General features: G+C 45.1%; 1 long non-coding RNA gene across 1 annotated transcript; it reads left to right on the forward strand.

The window, feature by feature from the left end:
- Positions 1-19,081: 19,081 nt before the first annotated feature.
- On the forward strand, positions 19,082-19,984 carry LOC120679430. The gene is made up of 3 exons (XR_005677178.1): positions 19,082-19,250; positions 19,325-19,411; positions 19,715-19,984. It is a non-coding gene; the product is annotated as an uncharacterized LOC120679430 (long non-coding RNA).
- Positions 19,985-21,721: the final 1,737 nt, after the last annotated feature.

The raw sequence follows: 21,721 nt of genomic DNA on the forward strand, positions 1-21,721 counted from the left end.
AGTTAATAAAATTCTTAGTTAATTCTATGCTGCTCTAAAAATGTCAAACTAAATTTTGTTAGAATCCTTATGGAATGTTGTTTCGAGTAGTACAACTTGCTTGCTTGAGTCTCTCATGTTTGTTAGTTTTTTATCTTGATTTCATACTTGCTTTTTGAAATGTTATTTATAACATTAGCCTTTGTAGAAAAATGATAAAATAGTGAAACTGGTTTTGATAGCTTTGCATTCATGCCTAGTATCTGTGGTAATTTTATTAGATTTGTTCAATTAAGTTTGCATGCCTTTTCTGAATTAACTTATTTAGGACAGCTGAAAATTGGAATATTCATAAGTAATTATAAAAAAATATTTTTGCTGCAAATCCAACTCTATTAAGTTTCTTATGATGTCCTCTTTATACTTGAATTATTTCATGATTTATGCTTGCCGTATAAATTTTTGTTGATTAATTCTTGTATTAGTTACTAGTGCGTGATTGCTATTGCTTGTGTTAGTTTGTGTCATCGCATGTGATGCTTTTCTTTCTCCATGACATATCATTCCATGCATGATCATGGCATCACACTAATGAATATATCTCATTCATGCATTATATTGACCGAAACGTCGGAGAGCGAACCCGTTGAGCCCGCCGAGTTAGTTGAGCCCGAGCCCGGTATTGAGTTCCTTGATGAGCCAGAAGAAAACCAAGGCAAGCAGCTAAGCATGATCCCTTGTGTCTATTTAAATTGATGCAATTTAGCTATCTCACTTGGGTATTATTAAGTTTTATATATTATATTATTTATTGCATTCTTGTACCTACTTTTATGCATTACCCTTCCTTGTGTTTATTTTACCCTTATCCTTGTCACATGTTAGTTAATTGAATACTTAACTTGAATAGATGCTTAGCCATGCTTAGAATATTTTATATAACTTTGTAGAAAAAGAAAGAATGGTTTAGAGTCATCACACTTACCGGTTATCCTTGATCGCACATGTACATCTTGGTTATGGTGGAATGGAAGCATCGAGGTTCGAGTGGAATGGTAGGGCCTAGAGAAAGTAATCACGTGGGTATAGTCCGCTTGAACCATTTAAGGACCGTTCGTGGATGACCTCGGTTTTGAGTAATTTTTGTCGTGCTACCACATATCCAAATTAATGGAATGGATGAGCCAAATATCTTCTTGACTTGGTCTTTGATGCACGGTCCTAGATACGTGGCCAAGGGGCTATGTAGAGAGGCTTGGGAATATTCCCGGTGGACCTAGGTCTGCGTAAGCTAGGCGTGATGTTCAAGGGTTGAGCCAAGTTGGAAACGGTTGTCGCGAGTACTCCCTCACCCGATGTGATCGGTTGGGTGAGCCGCATAGTTCTTGCGTCGTGTGGGTAAAGTAGTACACCCTTGCAAGGTTTAAGTCAGTTCGAATTGCCGCGCTCTCGGATATGAGCACGCTCTTTGTCCGACAAATTTTTCGTAGAAAGTTTTGTTTATGTTGGAAATAATTTATGGCCCCTTTATGATGAATTATTTTATTCTTGTCATAATCAACTAAAACTTGTGGTGAGTTGGGCAAGCTTAATTAATTTTGCTAGAGAGCTAAATGTTAGTTAGAGAGCTCATGCTTGCGCATTAATAACTTAACCTTAAAGTCTCTTTGAGCCTCTTGCATGATCCTTGGTTATCTCATGTTGCTTTCTAAACCAAATTGCGTAAGACTTGCGAGTACTTTTTTTGTACTCATGTTGCTTTCTAAACCAAATTGCAGGTGAGCCGGAGGTTGTTTTTGGCCACTTCTACCCCGCCGACCCTAGTGTGGGGGAGGAGTAGGATCCTTGTGGTTGTGATGGCGCCCTTGAGCAAGACGCCGTTACTTTTGTTGCGATTATCGTTTCCGCTGCGAGATGGGTTCTTGGGAGATCATGACAAACACTAAACTTTATTATTCATGTCTGTTTCATTTGAACCAAACTTGAATTATGTTGTTGAACGTTTTATTTTCAGATTTGGATCATCCTATGTCGAACTTGTAATAATCTAATTATTGTACTGCTTTATGTTTAAAATTGCTCTCTATGTTCTTTGCTAATATGCCTTTCGTAAACGGTATGTGCGCTCGATCTTGGGCATGTGGCAAGCACGTACCGGGACTACCAGATTTGATATTATTTTGGGCGAATGATGTGTCGGTTGTTCGTGTCTTTAGATATGGGTTAACACGTGATATGCTCTCGGACGAGCGTGTGTTAGCCCTCATTTTTATGATAATGACCGGCGGTTTGCCTAAAATGATGTCAAATTAGGCGGTTCTTACAGTTAGTGCAAACATATTGGACCAACAATTATTGTACAATTCTTCCATGACACAAGGTTGATGACATTAGACAAAAATTTGTTCTTATAGAGTATATTTTGTGCCACATAAATACAATATTGATAGAAAAATTCTTTGGTCAAATCCTTTTTTCTCAAGAAACGAAATCTATCTTTTGTAAAAATTCTTTGGGCTTCTTGTTGATGAAAAAAATTCTTTTGGAAAGAAGAGAAGGATAGATTTTTCTTTTTTCTTTTTTTTTTGAAAAATTTAGGATAGAAAAATTCGACAAGCACACAGCAAACTTGGTCCTAAATTTGGGTGCTCGATGGGCAAGAAGCCCAGAACAAACTTTTCCATGGGCTTCGTTCTGTTACTAGTCAGGCGTAGTCAAAGTTCACAGCCCGTTGGGTTCAGTCACAGCCACCAGTTGCCTGGTTATGTATGAACTCCTGGCACGCGTCCCTTGCATAGACCCATAGCTTGTCTTCATCGATCTGTATCTCAAAATCTCTCCAAAGAAAGACGACGCGAGCAACGTCTACATCTCCGTGTGGCACTGCACCAAGCAAGAGTCCACTCGTTGACTCAGCGGTATTCAACTAACCCTGCGTTCACATGGCTGAGAGTGGTCGTTGCATGCTCTTCTGCTGACTTGTTGGAAGTTTATTGGACGACGGCTTGATCGTTACTCCCTCCATCCCTAAATAACTATCACTTTCACTTCCCGAGAAATAACTTTGATTAATTTTATATAAAAAATATTAATATTTATGATACATAATTGATATCATTAGATAGATCTTTTAATCTAAATTTTTAATAAATTTATTTAAAGATATAAATGTTGCACATATTTTCTACAAATCGAGTTAAACTTGTGGCACATATATCGAAGACGACTATTCAGGGACAGAGGGAGTAGGTATAGCTGCTGCGTAGAGTGGCGGACTTAGATTTTTTTTTGAGCCCGGGCCATCTTACCGATCAATAATAACATGCATGCTGGGCTCATAATAGCGTAATATCGTACATGTACCTGTGTATTCCATTGCAAACTGGTATGGTGATTTTGTCATAAATTTATATTATTACCATGTACCAAAAGTAGTTGGTTGCAGCGACGTGTTATTGTGTGCAGAGTTTCCGAGCTACCGATCGAGCTAGCATATACTCATAATGATTCTACTACCACTTCCGGTTAAAAATATAGATGTGGTTTAACTTGAAATGGATTATACAAGCGCATTTTGACAGTTAATTCCACTTACAGTACATATATTTTTCGCAGCAATGAAATAATTAATAACCATACAAAAGTATATATTGGAAGTTGACAACGTGTCAGTATGTAGGTAGGTGCGGGCCGGCCTGGTTGCCTGCATGAGCTATCTTGCAAAAATAACTTTCCAAACATCTGCCACAGCGAGTTTTGCAAAGGGGTCTCAAATGTGCAGCCCGCCAAGCCTAGTGGGGTTTTCCAGGCCAGCCCGCGACTCCTTCCTTTTCCCTGCCACACCTGAAACACCCACAACATGCATGCATCGGGGCGACGACACACCCATCGGCATCGCGCCCTTGTGCGGCGCCGCTGCCGTCGCCTGCCCCCTCCCTCCCTCTGGCGATGCAGAGCTCCACAAAACCCACGGGGCCGCCCTCCCTCCCTACCTCCCTGCACTGCACACCGGCCATTTCCCTCCCTCCTCTGCAGTCCGCGCGGCTACCGTAGCCTCTGTGCCCGCGCCGTCCCGTGTGCACCAAGCTGAAGCGTGTCCGCCTCAAATTTATGGCGCCGCCATGCCTTCCGGACCAGCACAGTCCTTGTTGTGCCAAGCCACTGAGTCTTCTCCCTCCCAGCCTCCCTCTGCCTGCACGGTTCAAGAATAGGTAAATTTGCTGCTCAACTTTGCTAAATTATGCAAATATCATGTGGTTTGTATGGTTAGTCATTAGTGCTAGTTAAAAGATTCAGAGATTGTTGATCTATTAGTGGACTGATGGAAATATCATGTTCTTTCTCACTGTCTAGATCCAGAGATTGTTACTGCAATTGTAAAGTATTTGCAATTGCAATATAGAAGGCTTAGGCAATCATGTTTACAATATGTCCCTGCAATTGTTCATGCAGTCTTTGGGGAGTTGAGATAAAATTATTATAGAAGGCTCAGCTACTAATGTTTGCAATTGTAAAGTATTTGCGATATTATGATCAGTGTATGACTAGTGCAATCAAGGGATTAAGACTAGATTGTTAGTATGACACATATATATGCAGTAGGTGTTTTATGATATCAGATTTGTTCAATTCATGCTACTTCTTTTGCTATTTATTATGTCGAGCTTATAAATTAATGCACTTGCAGCCCATGGCATCACAATCTGTACCTGAAGAAGTTGGGGGATCAGGTGGCGCACCTTTGATAAGCTCTTCAGCAATGAAGCATAAAAAGCCTCATGCAGTGGGAAATCAGAGAAGGCACCTGGTTACAAAGCGGGCAGAAATGAGTTAAAAGAAGCAATCGGCTAAAAAATGAGTGAAGTCTCCTACAATGGGAAATCAACAAAAGTCTCCTACAAAGCTCTCCATTAAAGAGGCTTGCAGAAATAAGTAAACAGAGGCTTGCAAGACGGTTCAAGCCTCCAATGGTGGGAAACAAACAAGTGTCTCCGCTAGTGATAAGGTCTCCTGTTGCGACAGGTTCTCCAATGATGAGGTTGGTTGTGTAACCTGTGGTGATGGGGCGAAGGTCGACATCACGCAGCCCGACAAGCCCTGTATTGGCACCACATGCTCTAGAGAGGTCCCCATCCCCTTCCACATCGCCATCACCAAACTTGGATGATCAAACAAGATCAACAGATAATCCTGGTAATAATAACTAGACTAACTTCCATGCCATGCTTTATCACTATCTAATCAATGTGATTATCTAGCTTCCACTGACATCTCTCTTACACCAATGCTACAGATAATTCCACTTTCTCCAAAAGTAAACCACGCAAATTGAGATCTGAAATATGGAATGATATGGATCCTATTTACAATGGTGGAAAATTTATTCAAGGGCGGTGCAAGCATTGCAATGAGGTATTTACTGCTGCCCGTAACTCAGGAACTAGTCACATTCATAGACATTTGGCTGTGTGTGAACCAAGGCTTAAAATGCATGATATGGTTGAACAATTGAAGTCTTCAGAACTGTCAACGGAGACAACAATTCTAACAAATTGGAAATTTGATCACACAATCACTCGGTGTGCACTTGTTAGACTAATTGTTCTTCATGAATTTCCTTTCTCATTTGTTGAATACGATGGGTTCCGTAGCTATTCACTCAGCCTGAATCCCCTTGCTGAAACAGTATCTAGGGTAACAATAGAAGAGAACTGCATGGAGGTTTATAAGAATCAAAGGGCATCACTATGATATATGTTTAATGATTATAATTGCAGAGTCTCATTAATAGCTGATTTGTGGACTTCCAATCAAAATAGTGGCTACATTGTAGTTACGCGCCATTATATTGATGATGAATGGAGAGCTCCAAAGAAGATAATTAGGTTTTGTGTGGTGAATACGTCGCATGATGGTTTTAACTTCTACAGTGTGATGCTAAAGACTCTTAGGTATTATAACATCGAGGATAAACTTTATAGCATTACACTTGACAATGTGTTGTTGGTCGAAACCCACCGACGAGCAGCGACAGGCAACACGAAGAGCCGGGAGGTCGCCGGGGCGCTGGCAGGCACTGTTCCCTCGTCGACGGCCCGCAATTCCAGCAACGCGCCGCGGCTTGTGAAGACGCAGGGCGTGCCACCTGACCTATACCCGATCAGGAAGGTGCGGACGTGCTTGCGATGATTGACATGCATACACAAACACGTGGAAACATAAGTCCGAGCCGTAGTCGGCTCCCCGGGACGACTCTTGCATCGGCTTTAAAGTGCCGATCGAGTCCCGGTGTCAGATGGGATCTGTTTGCATCCGGATGTTGACAGATAAAGCAAATAACTATAAAACTGCTTCAATTAAATCTAATTGATCTAATCCACAATGGTAAAAGCTTCACTGCTAGATCGGAACGTCCTACACGTAACTGAGCCTAATGAACGTAACAGATAACTAAACCATAACCAAGAACAGAGGCCTAAGAACTAGCGAGAGCCGATTCCCGGATCAATTCCCTGTTAAAGCTAAGATAAAGCATCTAAAACACCACCAGATCATCCAACCCGTTTGCAAGGCCTAACCTAACAGATATTATGCCAACTCTTAAGAATAAGAGCAAACCGTAACAGATCAGATCTACTAAACATAAAAGACGCATGGTGTCATCTCTGTGCAACTAATCCTGTATGACAAGAACTAGCATAAGATTGAAACGTAACTGCACAGAGACAACATGATATTCGTAGATGATAAACAACAATGCACAATAGATCTACTAAGAGCCATGCTACGAACATCAAGATAACTAGCATTACTCACCATAAAAAACGCTTCAGTACAAGTAATACCAAGGTAAAAGCAAAAACAATGCTGCTCTGATCGCGAGAAGCGATCAGGGCAGCATGGCGCTTACTTGGATGAAACCCTAGGATTAGGGGTGGCGATGCGCCGAGATTATTGTTTGCGAGATGTGATGACGTTCTTTCTTCATGAATAACATAGGGTACATATTTATAGTCCGGAGACTTGGGAAACAATCTAAACTAATCTTGTCCCGATCAGACTCTATCTCTAATCTTAAACTAAATCTAAGATACATGGTCCATGTGGCCCAAATACTCACGCAGGAGCCGATTTACAAGCCTTCTTCAATCTTCTGCTTTAAGCCCATCCTGCTTTCGGCCCATAAATTAATCCTGTTAATTTACGGCGATAACACATGCTCCCCTAGTTTTGGCAATGATAGTTCCAAAACCAATCCGTCGCTTCATCTTCCCATTAATGCTCATTAAACACACTGCAACCACCAAGGAAGATGCAACGTCTCTGCAACTGGCTCCTCGTAGAACGTGAAACTGCCGATTCGTCTTCTATCTTCTTACTATTTAATCTTACCCCGAATCGGCTCTTCTTCACAGCGAACTCCTTCTTCCTCCCAAAGCCAGTAGCGCAGAAAACCCCAATCCTTCACCAGCCATGGCCATCTCTTCCTCCTCTGGCTCCAACTCTTTTGGAGATTCCTCTTCTTCCTCCTCCTCATCCCCTCCTTCTTCTTTCCTCTCCGCCTTCTCCATCGACTCTATCCCAGAGAGCCGAGAGCCGACCCCCGAATGGGACCTGATAGCAGCGCACGAAGCGCTGGCTCCTCTGCATTGGGATGCAGAGGAGTTCGATTTCGGGGTCGTCTCCGAGGAAGACGAGCCCGAGACCGAAGGAGAGGAAGACCTCCGGTTCCTATTCCAAGAGGAACTGGAGAGCAGTGAAGACGACGCCTTCTCTTGGGAGGGAGTCGACTCCTCCTCGGAAGAGGAGATCGACTCCCCCTCCGACGACGATGAGCCGATGGGCGGAAAGCCCTTTCGGTTCATCGGGTCCTCCGAGGAGGACAGCGAGGAAGAGAAGAGCGGCGGCGGCGACGGCTGGAGCGACTTCGGGTCTGAAGGTGGCAGCAGCGCCTTCAGCAGCGACGATGACGACGACGACGACGATGGCAGCGGGAATGCGCCAGCCTGAAGCCCCAAGCGCCGTAGGTACTAGGTACCTACGGGCAGTAGTAGTAGCATCGTAGGGGTAGGATCACAAAGCCGAAGGATTAATTCCTTTGTAACAATCGGCTTTCCTTGTAATGAACTTTCCTTTGATGAAATCAAATTTCTTTCAATTCCGTGCATCTGTTTACTTACTTCCCAAAAAGCCGATGGCAACGCATCAGGCTGCTATAAATATCCAAGAGCCGACGAAATTCAAACTAGAAGTAACCCGCATAAGAGTAGAGTAACACTTCCACCTTGAACCGAACTCGAAACAAGCTCTCAAATCCGAGTGTAATTCGAAAACCAAGCTCTACAAATTCGAGCAAGAACTCTCCAAGCACCCGGAATTCGAATCAGAACCCACAGCAAACAAACCCTAAGTCAACGGATCTGGACCATGGCAGATTCTGCAGCTCAGTCGACAAGCTCTGGAATCGATCATACGGCAATCTGCGGCCTGAAGGTAATATTCGGCCTAATCCTTTAATTTTCTTCAGCTTACTAAGCCTCTGAAACTGTAAATCCTGAAACCTGACGCCTTATGCATACTTCTGAATTTCTGAACTTCAGGTGTCAGACATCCTTTTGCCGCATCCTTCCAACCCAAAATCTTTCTGTCTTGGCCCACGAACCTATGAAAATCCCATAGATTTGATCTCTTGTGAAGTAAATAGGATTCCTTTTGTGAATCAAAACATCAATCTGAACCTCTGGGCCGACTGCTTAAGAGCCTGGCCTAACCCCCCTGAAAGTTGGATTACATGGTACATCAGAGTAGCAAAAACTCATATGCCCTTATGGCAAGATTTGAACATAGCCGATGCACTTAGCTTATCATTATCACCTCTTGACAAAGATGAAAACCTTCTGAAAACCATCGGCTATTTTTGGTCTGATGCCCTGAACTGTTTTCTCTTTGGTCATGGACCCATGACTCCCACTCTGCTAGATGTCACCATGATCACTGGCCTAGATATTGGATCTCCTAATCCAGCTGCCCATAAAATGGCAGAAGGTCCTTTCAAACTTTCATCCAAGGTTAACTGCACAAACTGGGGCATTTACATGAGTCAGCACATGAAAACAAAAGGTCCAGTGACTGAGAAGGAATACACAGCCTTCTTAAATCTTTGGCTAGAACACTTCATCTTCTGTGGTCCTTCTTTTGCTCCAACTAAGAACTATCTTCCCTTGGCCTATCACCTGGCCCATGGCAATCGCACCGGCCTAGGTAAACTTTTCCTTGGAGAAACCTACAGATATCTCCATTTGATGACATCTAACTTACTTAACCAAAAGAAACTGAGAACTGGAGGCCCTTGGTGGTTTATTCAGTTGTGGGCACAACTATACTTTCAGCATCATATCCCAAACTTCCAAGGCCTGACCAAGAACTCTTTTCCTGACGAAAGTGGCAAACCAAACAGATGTACTAGCTATGGCCAAGCTTTATTTAGTCTTTCTGGCAGTAAACTGAATTCAGCAGATGCAGCAAATTGGTTCAGAATCTTCTACAAAGGACTAGATAATCCACTCTATTTCCCATTTACTGAATCTGAATCCTTTGAGAACCCAACTGCCTTCAGATTAGATAACTTTGCCGATGACGACAGCACTCGGCATTTATATTCTTTAATGATCCGACCTGGCTTTCTTCCTGTTAGCATTAGCACTTCTAACAGAATTATCAAGCCAGGTTATGAATCTTACCAACCAGTCATAGCAGCTCGGCAATTTGGCCTAGGACAGGTCCCTCCCCACTTCCATATTCACCACTTGGTGGAGAGCAGAGCCGATCTGCCTGACGGCCTCACCAGTTCAAGATGCTACGACATGTTTGATGATCTCCACATTCCAATACCAGCTGATCTGTCCTTCACCTCCTCATCAATCGACTTCAGCACATGGTGGGGAATGTGGAAAACACATTTATTCAGGAAAGCTCTAGGTCCTCGACTGCAGCAAATTGATCCTGAATATGTAATCCTTGAGGAAGAGGTACTGAATTTATGCACCTTACTCTTTCTAGATCATCCATCCTTCCACTTGTCAAATTCTTACTCACCCTGTTTGCAGCAACAAGATGGTCTAGAACCTATGACCAGCAACGGGGAGTCATTCCACTTTCTTCCAATTGCCCCTGATGTACTCTTCTGCAAAGGATCACTGTCAATGAACAAAGTGATAATGACTATTCACCCAGACTTACTTCAGTCGGCTTCCAAACGAAGACAAACTTTTGCAAGTGTTGCCCCCCGAGTCTTGACCAAGAAAAGGAAGATGATCACGAGGCGAGTCATCAAGAAACCTGCACCAGCTCCCCCGAGTCCATCGGAGTCCGACACCAACCAGGTAACTCATCTTTCAAAAACTCCTTCTTTATTGCATACACATGTACTCTGGTTGACTGCAATTCTATTTTCAGGACGCAACTGAAGACATCCTTGAAACCAGTAACCCAACACAACACGAAATCATCGCTCATGAAGTTGATACTGGAACAACTGAAACTTCAGACACTCTGACGGATATGCATGGCAAACAAGCTAACACAGTCTAAGCCCTTGTTGTCACCTCCAATCCAACAGGATCAGCTACACCAGAGCTGATCATCACCTCTTGTTCAGAACAGATAACTTTCATGAGAACCAATTCTGATTCAGCCGATAGCTTTATAAATGCATCTTGCTCTAACTCCAAATATGTCCATAGGGCTTTGATATTTCAGGTTTGCTTTCCTTTGAACCAGCATCAATGGGTCTGACTGCCCCCAGAGCAGAAACACCATCTTTGCAGCAATTGGCTAACTTAGCAAATCAGCTTCAATTCATCAAGGATCTACTATCTGCTCCAATCACTGCTCTGGTTGATGATTCCAGCAAGATAAAAGAAATTCTTGGGCAGATAGAATCCCAACTTCCAGAATTACTTCGAGTCAAACTCTGGCCAGCCGGCCATCTTCCTTTCTTTCGGGCAGAGGCGAAGGCAGCTCAACAAAAAATAGAAGCACGTCGTTCTCAAGTCTCTCTGAAAATTGACATAGCTCAAAAGTGCAAAGCCCTCAACCAAAAGAAAGCAACTCTGGATGCTAAAGCTGATGTCTCCGAGAACACAAGACGACTCAACCTCTTGGAAAAGGAACTGATCGAACTTGAAGAAAAGGTCCGCACTACCCAAAGACTAATCCAAGAGGAGCAGGCTTCGATCGCAAACTCTAGGCAGGAAGCCCAAGAAATGACTGAACAAATACAGGCAGAGTTTGCAGAGATAAGCACCTTGAGTCGACAGATAATATCAGGCGATGACAAGGATGACGAAGAAATCATTGCAAGAGCTGATGCTGTACGTGCGGATGCCATCCATGCCATAGAAAAAATCCTGAACTAGTAGAACTGTTCAGAAAACATCTGATGTGGCCTGTTAAACCTGAAACTTGTACTCATTTAAAACATCTTAAGTCGATGGTCGCACATCGGCTATCTTGCTTCTCATATGTATTTTTACTAGCCAACTCAGCGTGTTGGCTTCTCATTCATTTTTTTACTGGCCAACTCAACGTGTTGGCCTATCTCTTTCTTTTTTACCGGCCAACTCAACGTGTTGGCCTATCTTTTTTTTACCGGCCAACTCAACGTGTTGGCCTATCTTTTTTTTTACCGGCCAACTCAACGTGTTGGCCTATCTTAGTATAGCCAGATGGATCTCATCGGCTCTTGTTACTCGCTTTCCCACATGCTCGGGAAATACTTCTTGAGGTGTTGACCATTAACAGCAACATGAAACTTGATACCGTCTAGCTCCTCAAGCATGAATGCATTCCTAGGTAAGACTTGATCAATCTTGTACGGTCCGTGCCAAGTCGGAGACCACTTGCCATATTTTCTATCTTTAGTTCCCAATGGCAATACTGCCTCCCAAACCAAGTCTCCAACCTGAAAATTCTTTGGCCTGACCTTCTTGTTGTACGCACGAGCAACTTTAGCCTTATTCTCCTTGATCTTCTCCAACGACCAAAGCCTTAACTCTGTCAGATCCTCCACATTATCGTTCATCAAGGCTGCATACTGTTCAGCAGATAGATCATTCTGGAACTCGACACGCCTTGATCCAGCCGTAATTTCCCATGGTAGCACAGCGTCTTGGCCGTATACTAAATGATACAGCGATGTCTTGGTGGATCCGTGACATGAAATACGATATGCCCACAAAGCCTCTGACAAAACCTCATGCCAGCGCCTAGAATATTCATCGATCTTTCTCTTTATGAGCTTGATGAGGCTCTGGTTGGATGCTTCAGCTTGTCCATTAGCCTGGGCATAATATGGAGATGATCTGATCAGCTTAATTCTCACGTCATTGGCAAACATCCTGAATTCCTCTGATATAAAAACCGACCCTCCATCGGTCGTAATAGTTTGAGGAATCCCAAATCTGTGAATGATATGCTCTTTGACAAAGCCGATCACATCTTTCGACGCTACTGACCTCATGGGCACTGATTCTACCCATTTTGTGAAATAATCTGTAGCAGCTAATACCCATTGGTGACCCTTGCTAGACGACGGGTTGATCTGACCAATCATGTCCATGGCCCAACCTCTGAATGGCCACGGTTTGATGATAGGATTCATCACTGATGCTGGCACTATCTGAATTTTGCCAAACCTCTGACATGCCTGACATCCTTTGTAATATTTGAAGCAATCTTCAAGCATAGTGGGCCAGTAATAACCCGATCGCCTAATCAGCCACTTCATCTTATGAGCCGATTGATGAGTACCGCAAGCTCCTTCATGAACCTCATGCAAGAGCCGATTTGACTCTGAAGGTCCCTGACATTTAAGCAGTAGTCCTTCCAAGGTCCTGTAGAACATGTTATCCCCTATAAGAACATACTTCATGGCCTTGAGTCTTATCCTTCTGGGTGCCCCCCGAGCCGAATCCTTCAAGTAATTGAAGATATCGGCTCTCCAGTCTCCAGGTTCCAGAAACTGAACCTCTACGTCGACTCCATCGGCTGTTTCTTTGTAGCCAGAAGCCATCTGAGCCAAATCATTGGCTTCATTGTTCAGAGTTCTGCGTATCCAGTGGAAATAGATGTACCTGAATTATGACATCAACTCACGGCACTGCGTCCATATCAGAAAAAGAGCCTCGCTCTCACATCTATATTCTTCCGTGAGCTGAGAAATCACCAGCTTTGAATCTCCAAAAATTTCCACCGCTTCTGCACCAGCTTCAAGGAGCAGTTCCATCCCTTTGCGAACAGCTTCATATTCCACCAAATTATTGGTGCACGGGGTAGTCATCCTGATGGAAAAGGAGTAAGTCGCCCCTCGAGGCGACACCAACAGAATTCCCACACCGCATACATCATCACAAGCTGATCCGTCGAAAAACATAGCCCAAGCATGAATAAATAGTGCAGCAATATCCGTGCTGATCCTGTCTGCAACCAGATCCGTCAGTGCCTGTCCTTTAACTGTTTTTGCAGGCTGATACCGAATATCGAACTCTGACAATGCAAACATCCATTTTCCAAGTCGGCCTTTCAGGACAGGAGCCGACAGCATATGTTTTATGACATCCGATTTGCATATGACAATTGTTTCCGCCGAGAGCAAAATATGACGAAGCTTCGTACATGTAAAGAATAAGCAAAGGCAAAGCTTCTCGATTTTAGGGTACCTGGTCTCGGCGTCTAACATGCGCCTGCTGAGGTAGAAAACCACCCTCTCCTGGCCGTCGTTTTTCTGGACCAACACCGAAGCAATGGAAGTGTCACCCACGGATAGGTACACGTAGAACGACCTATCTTGCTGAGGAGGAACCAACACTGGAGGCTTGGACAAATATTCTTTAATTTCATCGAAAACTTGCTGCTGTTCTGCCCCCCAGCGAAACTCGTCATCGGATTTGATCTTTACTAAACCCATGAACGGTTCAATGTGCCCAGACAGATTAGAAAGAAATCGTTTGACAAAGTTAATTTTACCGATGAGCTTCTGCAACTCTTTCTTCGTAGTTGGTGGCTTCATCATCTTCACAGCTTCTTGACTTTTCAGGCCGATCTCGATTCCCCGTTCATGCGCCAAGAATCCCAGAAATTGACCGGCCGATACTCCAAAGGCGCACTTCTTTGGGTTCATTTTAAGCCCAAACCTTCGAGTCCTCTCTAAAACTTGACGCAGATCTTCTAGATGCCCCCCAGCTGATTTGGATTTGACCACAACATCATCAATATAAATTTCTACTAGTTTGCCGATGAGATCATGGAAAATATAATTCATGGCACGTTGGTACGTTGCACCGGCATTTTTCAGTCCAAAGGTCATAACCAAATATTCGAACAAGCCGACTGCGCCTGGTACTCTGAACGCAGTCTTGTTCACGTCTTCTGGGGCCATGAAGATCTGGTTGTAGCTGGCATTACCGTCCATAAAACTCATCATCTTGTGGCCGGCAGTTGCGTTGATCAATGTCTCTGCAACAGGCATCGGGTACTCGTCCTTTGGCGTCGCTCTATTGAGATCTCTAAAATCGATGCAGACACGCCATCGGCCATCCTTCTTTTGTACCGGTACCACGCTAGAGATCCATTCTGCATACTGGCATGGCCTGATGAACCCAGCATCCAACATCTTCTCCACCTCTTTCTTGACTTCTTCTAGGACTTCGGCCTTCATCTGACGTGCTCGTTGCTGAAACGGCCGGAACCCTTTCTTGAGCGAGAGCCGATGCTCGACGATACTTCTGTCTAGACCGGGCATCTCAGTGTAATCCCACGCGAAATAATCCCGGTACTCTTTCAGTAGTGTAATCATCTCCTCACGCAAGACCGGATCCAACTTCTTCCTGATAAATGTCGGTCGTGGCTTATCCCCAGGACCGATGTCAACCTCTTCCAAATCATCAGCTGACGTGAACCCGTATCCCAGCTTGCCGTCGTCTGAAAAACCAGCTGTGAACGCAGGCGAGTCTTCGTTATCCACAAGGTCAGCGGCAAACACAGGGAGATGACAAGAAAGATTATTTGGCCAACTGCATGGGCTGGCCGCTTCTATACTTCCACTATCATCCAAAACCAAATAAACAGTAAGTGGCCAACTGCTGGAGCAGGCCATCGTATGTACATGATGTAACAATTCCAACCCCGAATAGAATTTTTCTATTTTTCGGGGTCGATCGCTGGGACCGGCCTCTCTATTTCTATTACACCCCGTAGCATGCCAGGATGCTTTTACTCTGTGAGGCCAGTGGATAAGACCAGCCTCAGTCCGTTTTTTGTCGCTTCGATCCGATCACAATCTTCCAGGGCGATCCCTGAGATCGGTTCTTGTCCTTCTACGTCCCAGGCATTCATATCTGCAAGCGAGACTTCGCTGGAATCGTCTGCAGGGACCACTTCTACTTCATCGCCATCCCATTGGACCAGATACTGATGCATTGTGGAAGGGATACAGCAGTTGGCATGAATCCAGTCCCTCCCAAGCAGCACTGTGTATGTACTCTTGCTGTTGACGATGAAGAACGATGTTGGCACAGTCTTGCGACCCACTGTCAGCTCCACATTAAGGACCCTTATTGCCTATGATGGTTGTCCGTTGAAGTCGTTGAGCATCACATTGGTCTTAATTAGGTCGGCAGAAGAACGTCTCAACCGGCGCAGCACTGAATATGGCATCAGGTTGACTGCAGCGCCGGTGTCGACCAACATCCTGTTGACGGGTTTGCCGTTGATGAAGCCCTTGAGATATAGCCCTTTCAAATGTTTGTAGCTTTTTTCCTTTGGCTTCTCGAAGACGATTGGCTGTGGGCCAGATCCAACTGTGCAACAGGCGAATCCTCCGGCTGGGGTGCCCGGAATTCTGACGGGAGCACGAACACCATGTTCACATCAGCCGATGGCTTCTCATCGGCTTTCATCTGCTTGGAGGGCGCCTCTCCTCCCTTCGCGGTCGCTTGACCTATTCCGCGAGATCCGGACGCGCCTTCCTTAGGACGTCGAGGTACTTTGCTTCTGCCTCTTCCAGATTACGCAAGCGCTGCACTCTGCGCTTCTGTGACCGATTAAGCCCGTCAGGACACCACCGTGGGCGATGGTACCTGTCTTCTTCTTCCGGCTCGGAATCACCCCTGGATGACCGCTGGACGTGATCATCGTGACGCACCTTGGAACCCAAGCGCCGGAACACTGATGTTTCGCCTGGCTGGCGTGTCCGAGGCCTGCACTCCAAGCAATCATCTATGGTAGGCAATCGGCTCATGCTGGAATTCCAATAGTACCTGAAGAACGGGCAATGCCAGTGGTCGCGTACAGCCTGGCGCCTTCCCAGCGTCCTCCCTGTGCGGTACTCGTACTCCTCTTCTTCCGATTGATATCGGCGACGCAACTAGTGCTGATATTCATACTTTTCTAGAAGCCGATCGGAAGCAGGAAGCTGGTTATGGATGTGATGCACATGCTCCTCAGTAATATGTTGTCGCCCTGGTTCATCTTGACCCTGGGGCCGTTTGCCAGAAACGGCCTCTCTCCTTTGCTCGTCATGACGGCGTACGGGCCCCGCCATGTTGATCTGGAATGAAAATTTTTGGCCCGTAGGAGTGAAGTCTGACAACTCTACCATGTTGGCTTGTGGGAAGGGCTTCGTGTCGACCTTCATCGTGTGTTGAGATAAAAATTAATCGGCCTTGCTCGATAGCTGATTGGTGCCATTTACAGTACAGTCTCCCCTGCAACTCTTGTGCCGTCGGTAGCTTGTGATTCTCTGGGAGCTTCAGCTGTTTTTCTTTGAGGAGCAGATCAAATATCTGCTCTGCTTTGGTCACGTCGAAGTCGAAGCCCTCGCAAACCCCTGCTGTTTGATCCACTTGCATGAGACGGGGTTTGCCCCCCCGAGTCCACTCTGCCACGACCACTTCTTGTTCCTCACCAGAATCATCAGATTCATCCACCCGGGACATGTTCACATAGCGCTTAAACTTGTCCTGGTACAGCTCGGGATGATAAAGCTCATATGCCTTAAGCTTCTGCACCAGGTGCGCTAGAGATGTGAACTCCAGCTGGAAAGCCAGATCCTTGATCGGATTAGCGAGCCCCAGAACAACCAAGTCGACTGCCTCCTTCTCTGTGATGCGCGATGAGTAGCATCGGTTCTTGACCTCTCTGAAGTGCTGTATATACTCTGACACAGTCTCTCCTCGCTTTTGCCTGACTTGGGCGAGGTCGGCAATTCCAGCTTCAGCAGCCTTTGAGTGATACTGGGTATGGAATTGATCTTCCAGCTGCCTCCATGTTCGAATCGAATCTGGAGCCAATGACGCGTACCATCCAAAAGCTGGGCCTGTAAGAGATTGGCCGAAGAACCGGACCCTCAGCGGATCCGATACTGAGAGCATCCGAAGCTGCGTTAAATATCGGCTCACGTGCTCTATGGAGCTGGCTCCTTCTGACCCGTTGAACTTGGTAAACTTAGGGAGCCGATACTTGGGTGGCAATGTGATCAAATCGTAGTCACCTGGATACGGCTTGGAATAGCCGATCACTTTCCTCTTGGGCAGGATGCCAAACTGGTCTCTCAGTATTGCACTGACCTGCTCCACACTAAGGACTCCTGGGGCCGATGGCTCAGCACTCGGCCCAGTAGCGTACTTTGCCAGCCACGCTTGTTTCTCCGCGTCTGCTCCAGAAGCTCCTGGGTTTACCATCTATACCGAGCGTGCTGGACTGACGCTGTCAGGGATGTAGGCGCACGTGTAGCCATGCGGGATCTCCTTGGGTGGCTCGGTGAGGAACTGGCCTTCTCCAGGATCACCGCCGATCTTGTGGACGACGTAGATCGGCGCGCTCTGTGGTTTTGGAGCCGCAAATGAGAACGGCAATTGTGGCCTAGAATGCAGTGCAGCTTCCTCTGCGTGACCCCCCAGGGTTGGTCCCGATGGAGAGTACTGGTTCTTGATTATCTCTTGGATGACACGATGAGCCACGCGTTCGAGCTCATTCATCAGGCTTTGAGAGTGCCGATGAAGCGTATGGGCCACCATGTAGTTCATCTCCTGACGCAGGGCTCTGGTGCGCTCTTATGATGGCACAGACAAATATACGTTGTCGAGAGCGCCTTCTGGTGAGAACCCCTTCCACCTGATGCCGTGGTTGCGGGTCCTCTCAAAAGAGCCGATGAGACCGGCTTCTAGCAGAGCTTTGATCTCGCCATACTTCTTGTGTTCAGGAGGGAGCTCTTCATACGTGATGGGCTTGGGAGCGGGTTCTTGATCTTGAACTCCCGTCATCTCTGTGGTGGGCGTTACTGTTGATGAGGGTCCCACCAGGCGTGCCAGAATGTGTTGTCGGTCGAAACCCACCGACGAGCAGCGACAGGCAACACGAAGAGCCGGGAGGTCGCCGGGGCGCTGGCAGGCACTGCTCCCTCGTCGACGGCCCGCAATTCCAGCAACGCGCCGCGGCTTGTGAAGACGCAGGGCGTGCCACCTGACCTATACCCGATCAGGAAGGTGCGGACGTGCTTGCGATGATTGACCTGCATACACAAACACGTGGAAACATAAGTCCAAGCCGTAGTCGGCTCCCCGGGACGACTCTTGCATCGGCTTTAAAGAGCCGATCGAGTCCTGGTGTCAGATGGGATCTGTTTGCATCCGGATGTTGACAGATAAAGCAAATAACTATAAAACTGCTTCAATTAAATCTAATTGATCTAATCCACAACAGTAAAAGCTTCACTGCTAGACCGAAACATTCTACACGTAACTGGGCCTAATGAACGTAACAGATAACTAAACCATAACCAAGAACAGAGGCCTAAGAACTAGCGAGAGCCGATTCCCGGATCAATTCCCTGTTAAAGCTAAGATAAAGCATCTAAAACACCACCGGATCATCCAACCCTTCTGCAAGGCCTAACCTAACAGATATTACGCCAACTCTTAAGAATAAGAGCAAACCGTAACAGATCAGATCTACTAAACATAAAAGAAGCAGGGTGTCGTCTCTGTGCAACTCGCATCAAGATAACTAGCATTACTCGCCATAAAAAACGCTTCAGTACAAGTATCCTATTGTAGCACGAATGGCCCAGGATGTTTTGGCTGCTCCTGCATCAACTATACCTTCTGAATCTCCGTTCAGTACAGGAGGCCGAATCATCTCTGACCATAGAACTAGGCTGTCAGGCAACACTGTGGAAGGTTTGATTTGATTCTAGGACTGGCTTAGAGAACCAGGTTATAATTTACTACCTTTTTGAATTGGTTTATTCATTTGAGATTAAAAACATACTAACTTTTAAATTCTGCAGGTTCATCTTACTTGGACATCATAAAGATTAACAGCTCCGGTAGCAGCATTGAAGAGCTTGGAGTTGCATGATGACTTGAAAGACAAGGTCAGTCTCTGCCCTACTCTGTTTATATGCTTCCTTCTGTTATGTTGAGAACTTGAGATATTTCTGTATGAATCCTGTTGCTACTCTGTATTAGCTGAAAAGAAGATCAGAAATTTTGAACTAGATTTTGTAGTGAACAATTGGCGCTGAATGCTGAATTAGCACTGATGGTACTGCCATCAGTGTAACCTGAAAAAAATATACCATTGTCATGTCTTTTTGCAATATACTGTGCCAATTTGTTTCAGCATCTGCAAGTATGCAATAGACATATTCAAGTTCTTTTCCTTCTAAATATTTCAGTTATAGCTCAAGAGGAGGAAGTATACCAAGATTGTTTTCTTCTGAAGATTTTGGTGATCCTTGCACTACCTGGACACTTGACTACTACAGGAGGAAGTGTTTCCAATTGAGCTTGAGATGACCCTAGAGCTAATGATGTCTGCGAACTACCTAGACATCTGAATCCTATTACAATTCGGTGTTGTTCTCTTTAACATTGTAATGACCGAAAATAGTGCGATTTATATTTGTTGTTGCTAACTGGGAATAGAATATGTCCTGCCTCATACATACTTTGTGTTCAAGTCATCAGTGGATCTGTTAATGTTATCTAGCATGACGTGTGCACAGTGGAGTATTGCATGCGACGGTTGCGGTGGCCTGCAGGTGTGCTGGCATGCTTCGGCAAGGCCTAGCAGATCAACGCAGCATGAGAATCTGTAGCACACGGCCCCCTGCCGAGCTAGCCGCCTGTGCGCGCGGCGGTTGCGGCGGCCTGCAGCAGTCTGCAGACCGGGCCGGTTACATCTTGAACAACGTGGTGTGTAGGAGATGTCTAGGTCTCTGCCTGCAGCAGTCTGGGTTTTTGCAGATAGATTATGAAGATAGAGAAAAGACACATATACCCCTTATTAGTGCATTGTTCAGTTAATTAATTGTTTAATTTCCAGGGCCAACACCAAAAACCAAGAAGATTACCATACCTTTTTTACTTCCCTGCCCCACTGCAATTGATTTTTTTTTACAAAACTAGCACCAAAACTAAGAAGATTAGCATGCTTTTTTTTCCAAAAAACTCTAGGATACTTTACATTTGGGTACAAATTTAAATTCTCCAATGTCTTATATTTCAAGACGGAGGGAGTATCTTACGTAATTCTAGGGCCGAGGGAGTGTATATATATATATATATATATATATATATATATATATATATATATATATATATATATATTAGCCAACTAATAGTTCTAAGTTCTAACCGACTTGTTGCTTGATTTGAACAGGTCTTAATAGTTGGTGGTCAAAATTAAACATGGTTTGGTGCTATATTTATTATAAAATTGAAGTACTGTTAGAAAATAAAGATCATGAAGTTTAAATCATCGTGTCATTGCAGCGCTATCGGCCAATAGCTTTATATATAGTTGACCTTACGTTGCTCTCTAGTATGTCACAACACTAGCTGGTGAAGGTTGAACACCAACTACCCGACCAGCTAGGTAGGCAGATACCTACTCCTGCTGCATGCGTCCTCCTTTCCCGGCCCAATCGATCCAGCCATTGTTAAGTAGCGCTCCATGGATTAACAGCTGCATCCATTCTTCATCAACTAGAGAGAGAGAGAGAGAGAGAGAGAGAGAGAGAGAGAGAGAGAGAGAGAGAGAGAGAGAGAGAGAGATGGCGTCGTTGCCTTGGAGCAGGTTACCCTGCTTGGGCATGCTCTGCTCCTGTTTCACTGTCCATGAAGAAAAAGCTGAAGCTGGGCACAGGGAGGAGCCCGCTGGTGATGCAGGAGGCGAGGTCATCATGGCGCGGGGCTCCAGAGGCCTAGATATAGCCGAAGGCTACGGCGGGAACGGCGGGAAACATCATCTGTTTCCCTCCTTGATGGCTTGGGTGACAGGGTTTTGGTGGTAGTTCTGCTACTTCTTGATCCATCTTGTGTGTGTGTGGCGCACACACACAACCAAAAAACATTAAGTCCACATGTGAACATATATATACATTCAGCAGTATGTGTTTTCCATTTCAAACTGCTGCAGCGATATATTTGATCAGAAATCAGATACTACTATCATCAATATATATGTTCCAAACGCAATCGTGTTGACGTTGCCTTGCGCCAAGTTTGGAGCTCCCATGCATTTCTCGTTTTTAAGAACTCGCACCATCATCCAAGGCGCAATTTTGAAATATTCAGTACTGTACCGTAACGACGAACCCTAGCTTATGTCCATTCAACCTCAGCCTTGATCATTTTTTAGCTCATCACCAACACATAAAATTTCAGGATGAACCAAAATT

The sequence above is a fragment of the Panicum virgatum genome, chromosome 6N (assembly GCF_016808335.1).
Source record: "Panicum virgatum strain AP13 chromosome 6N, P.virgatum_v5, whole genome shotgun sequence".
Taxonomy (NCBI): domain Eukaryota; kingdom Viridiplantae; phylum Streptophyta; class Magnoliopsida; order Poales; family Poaceae; genus Panicum; species Panicum virgatum.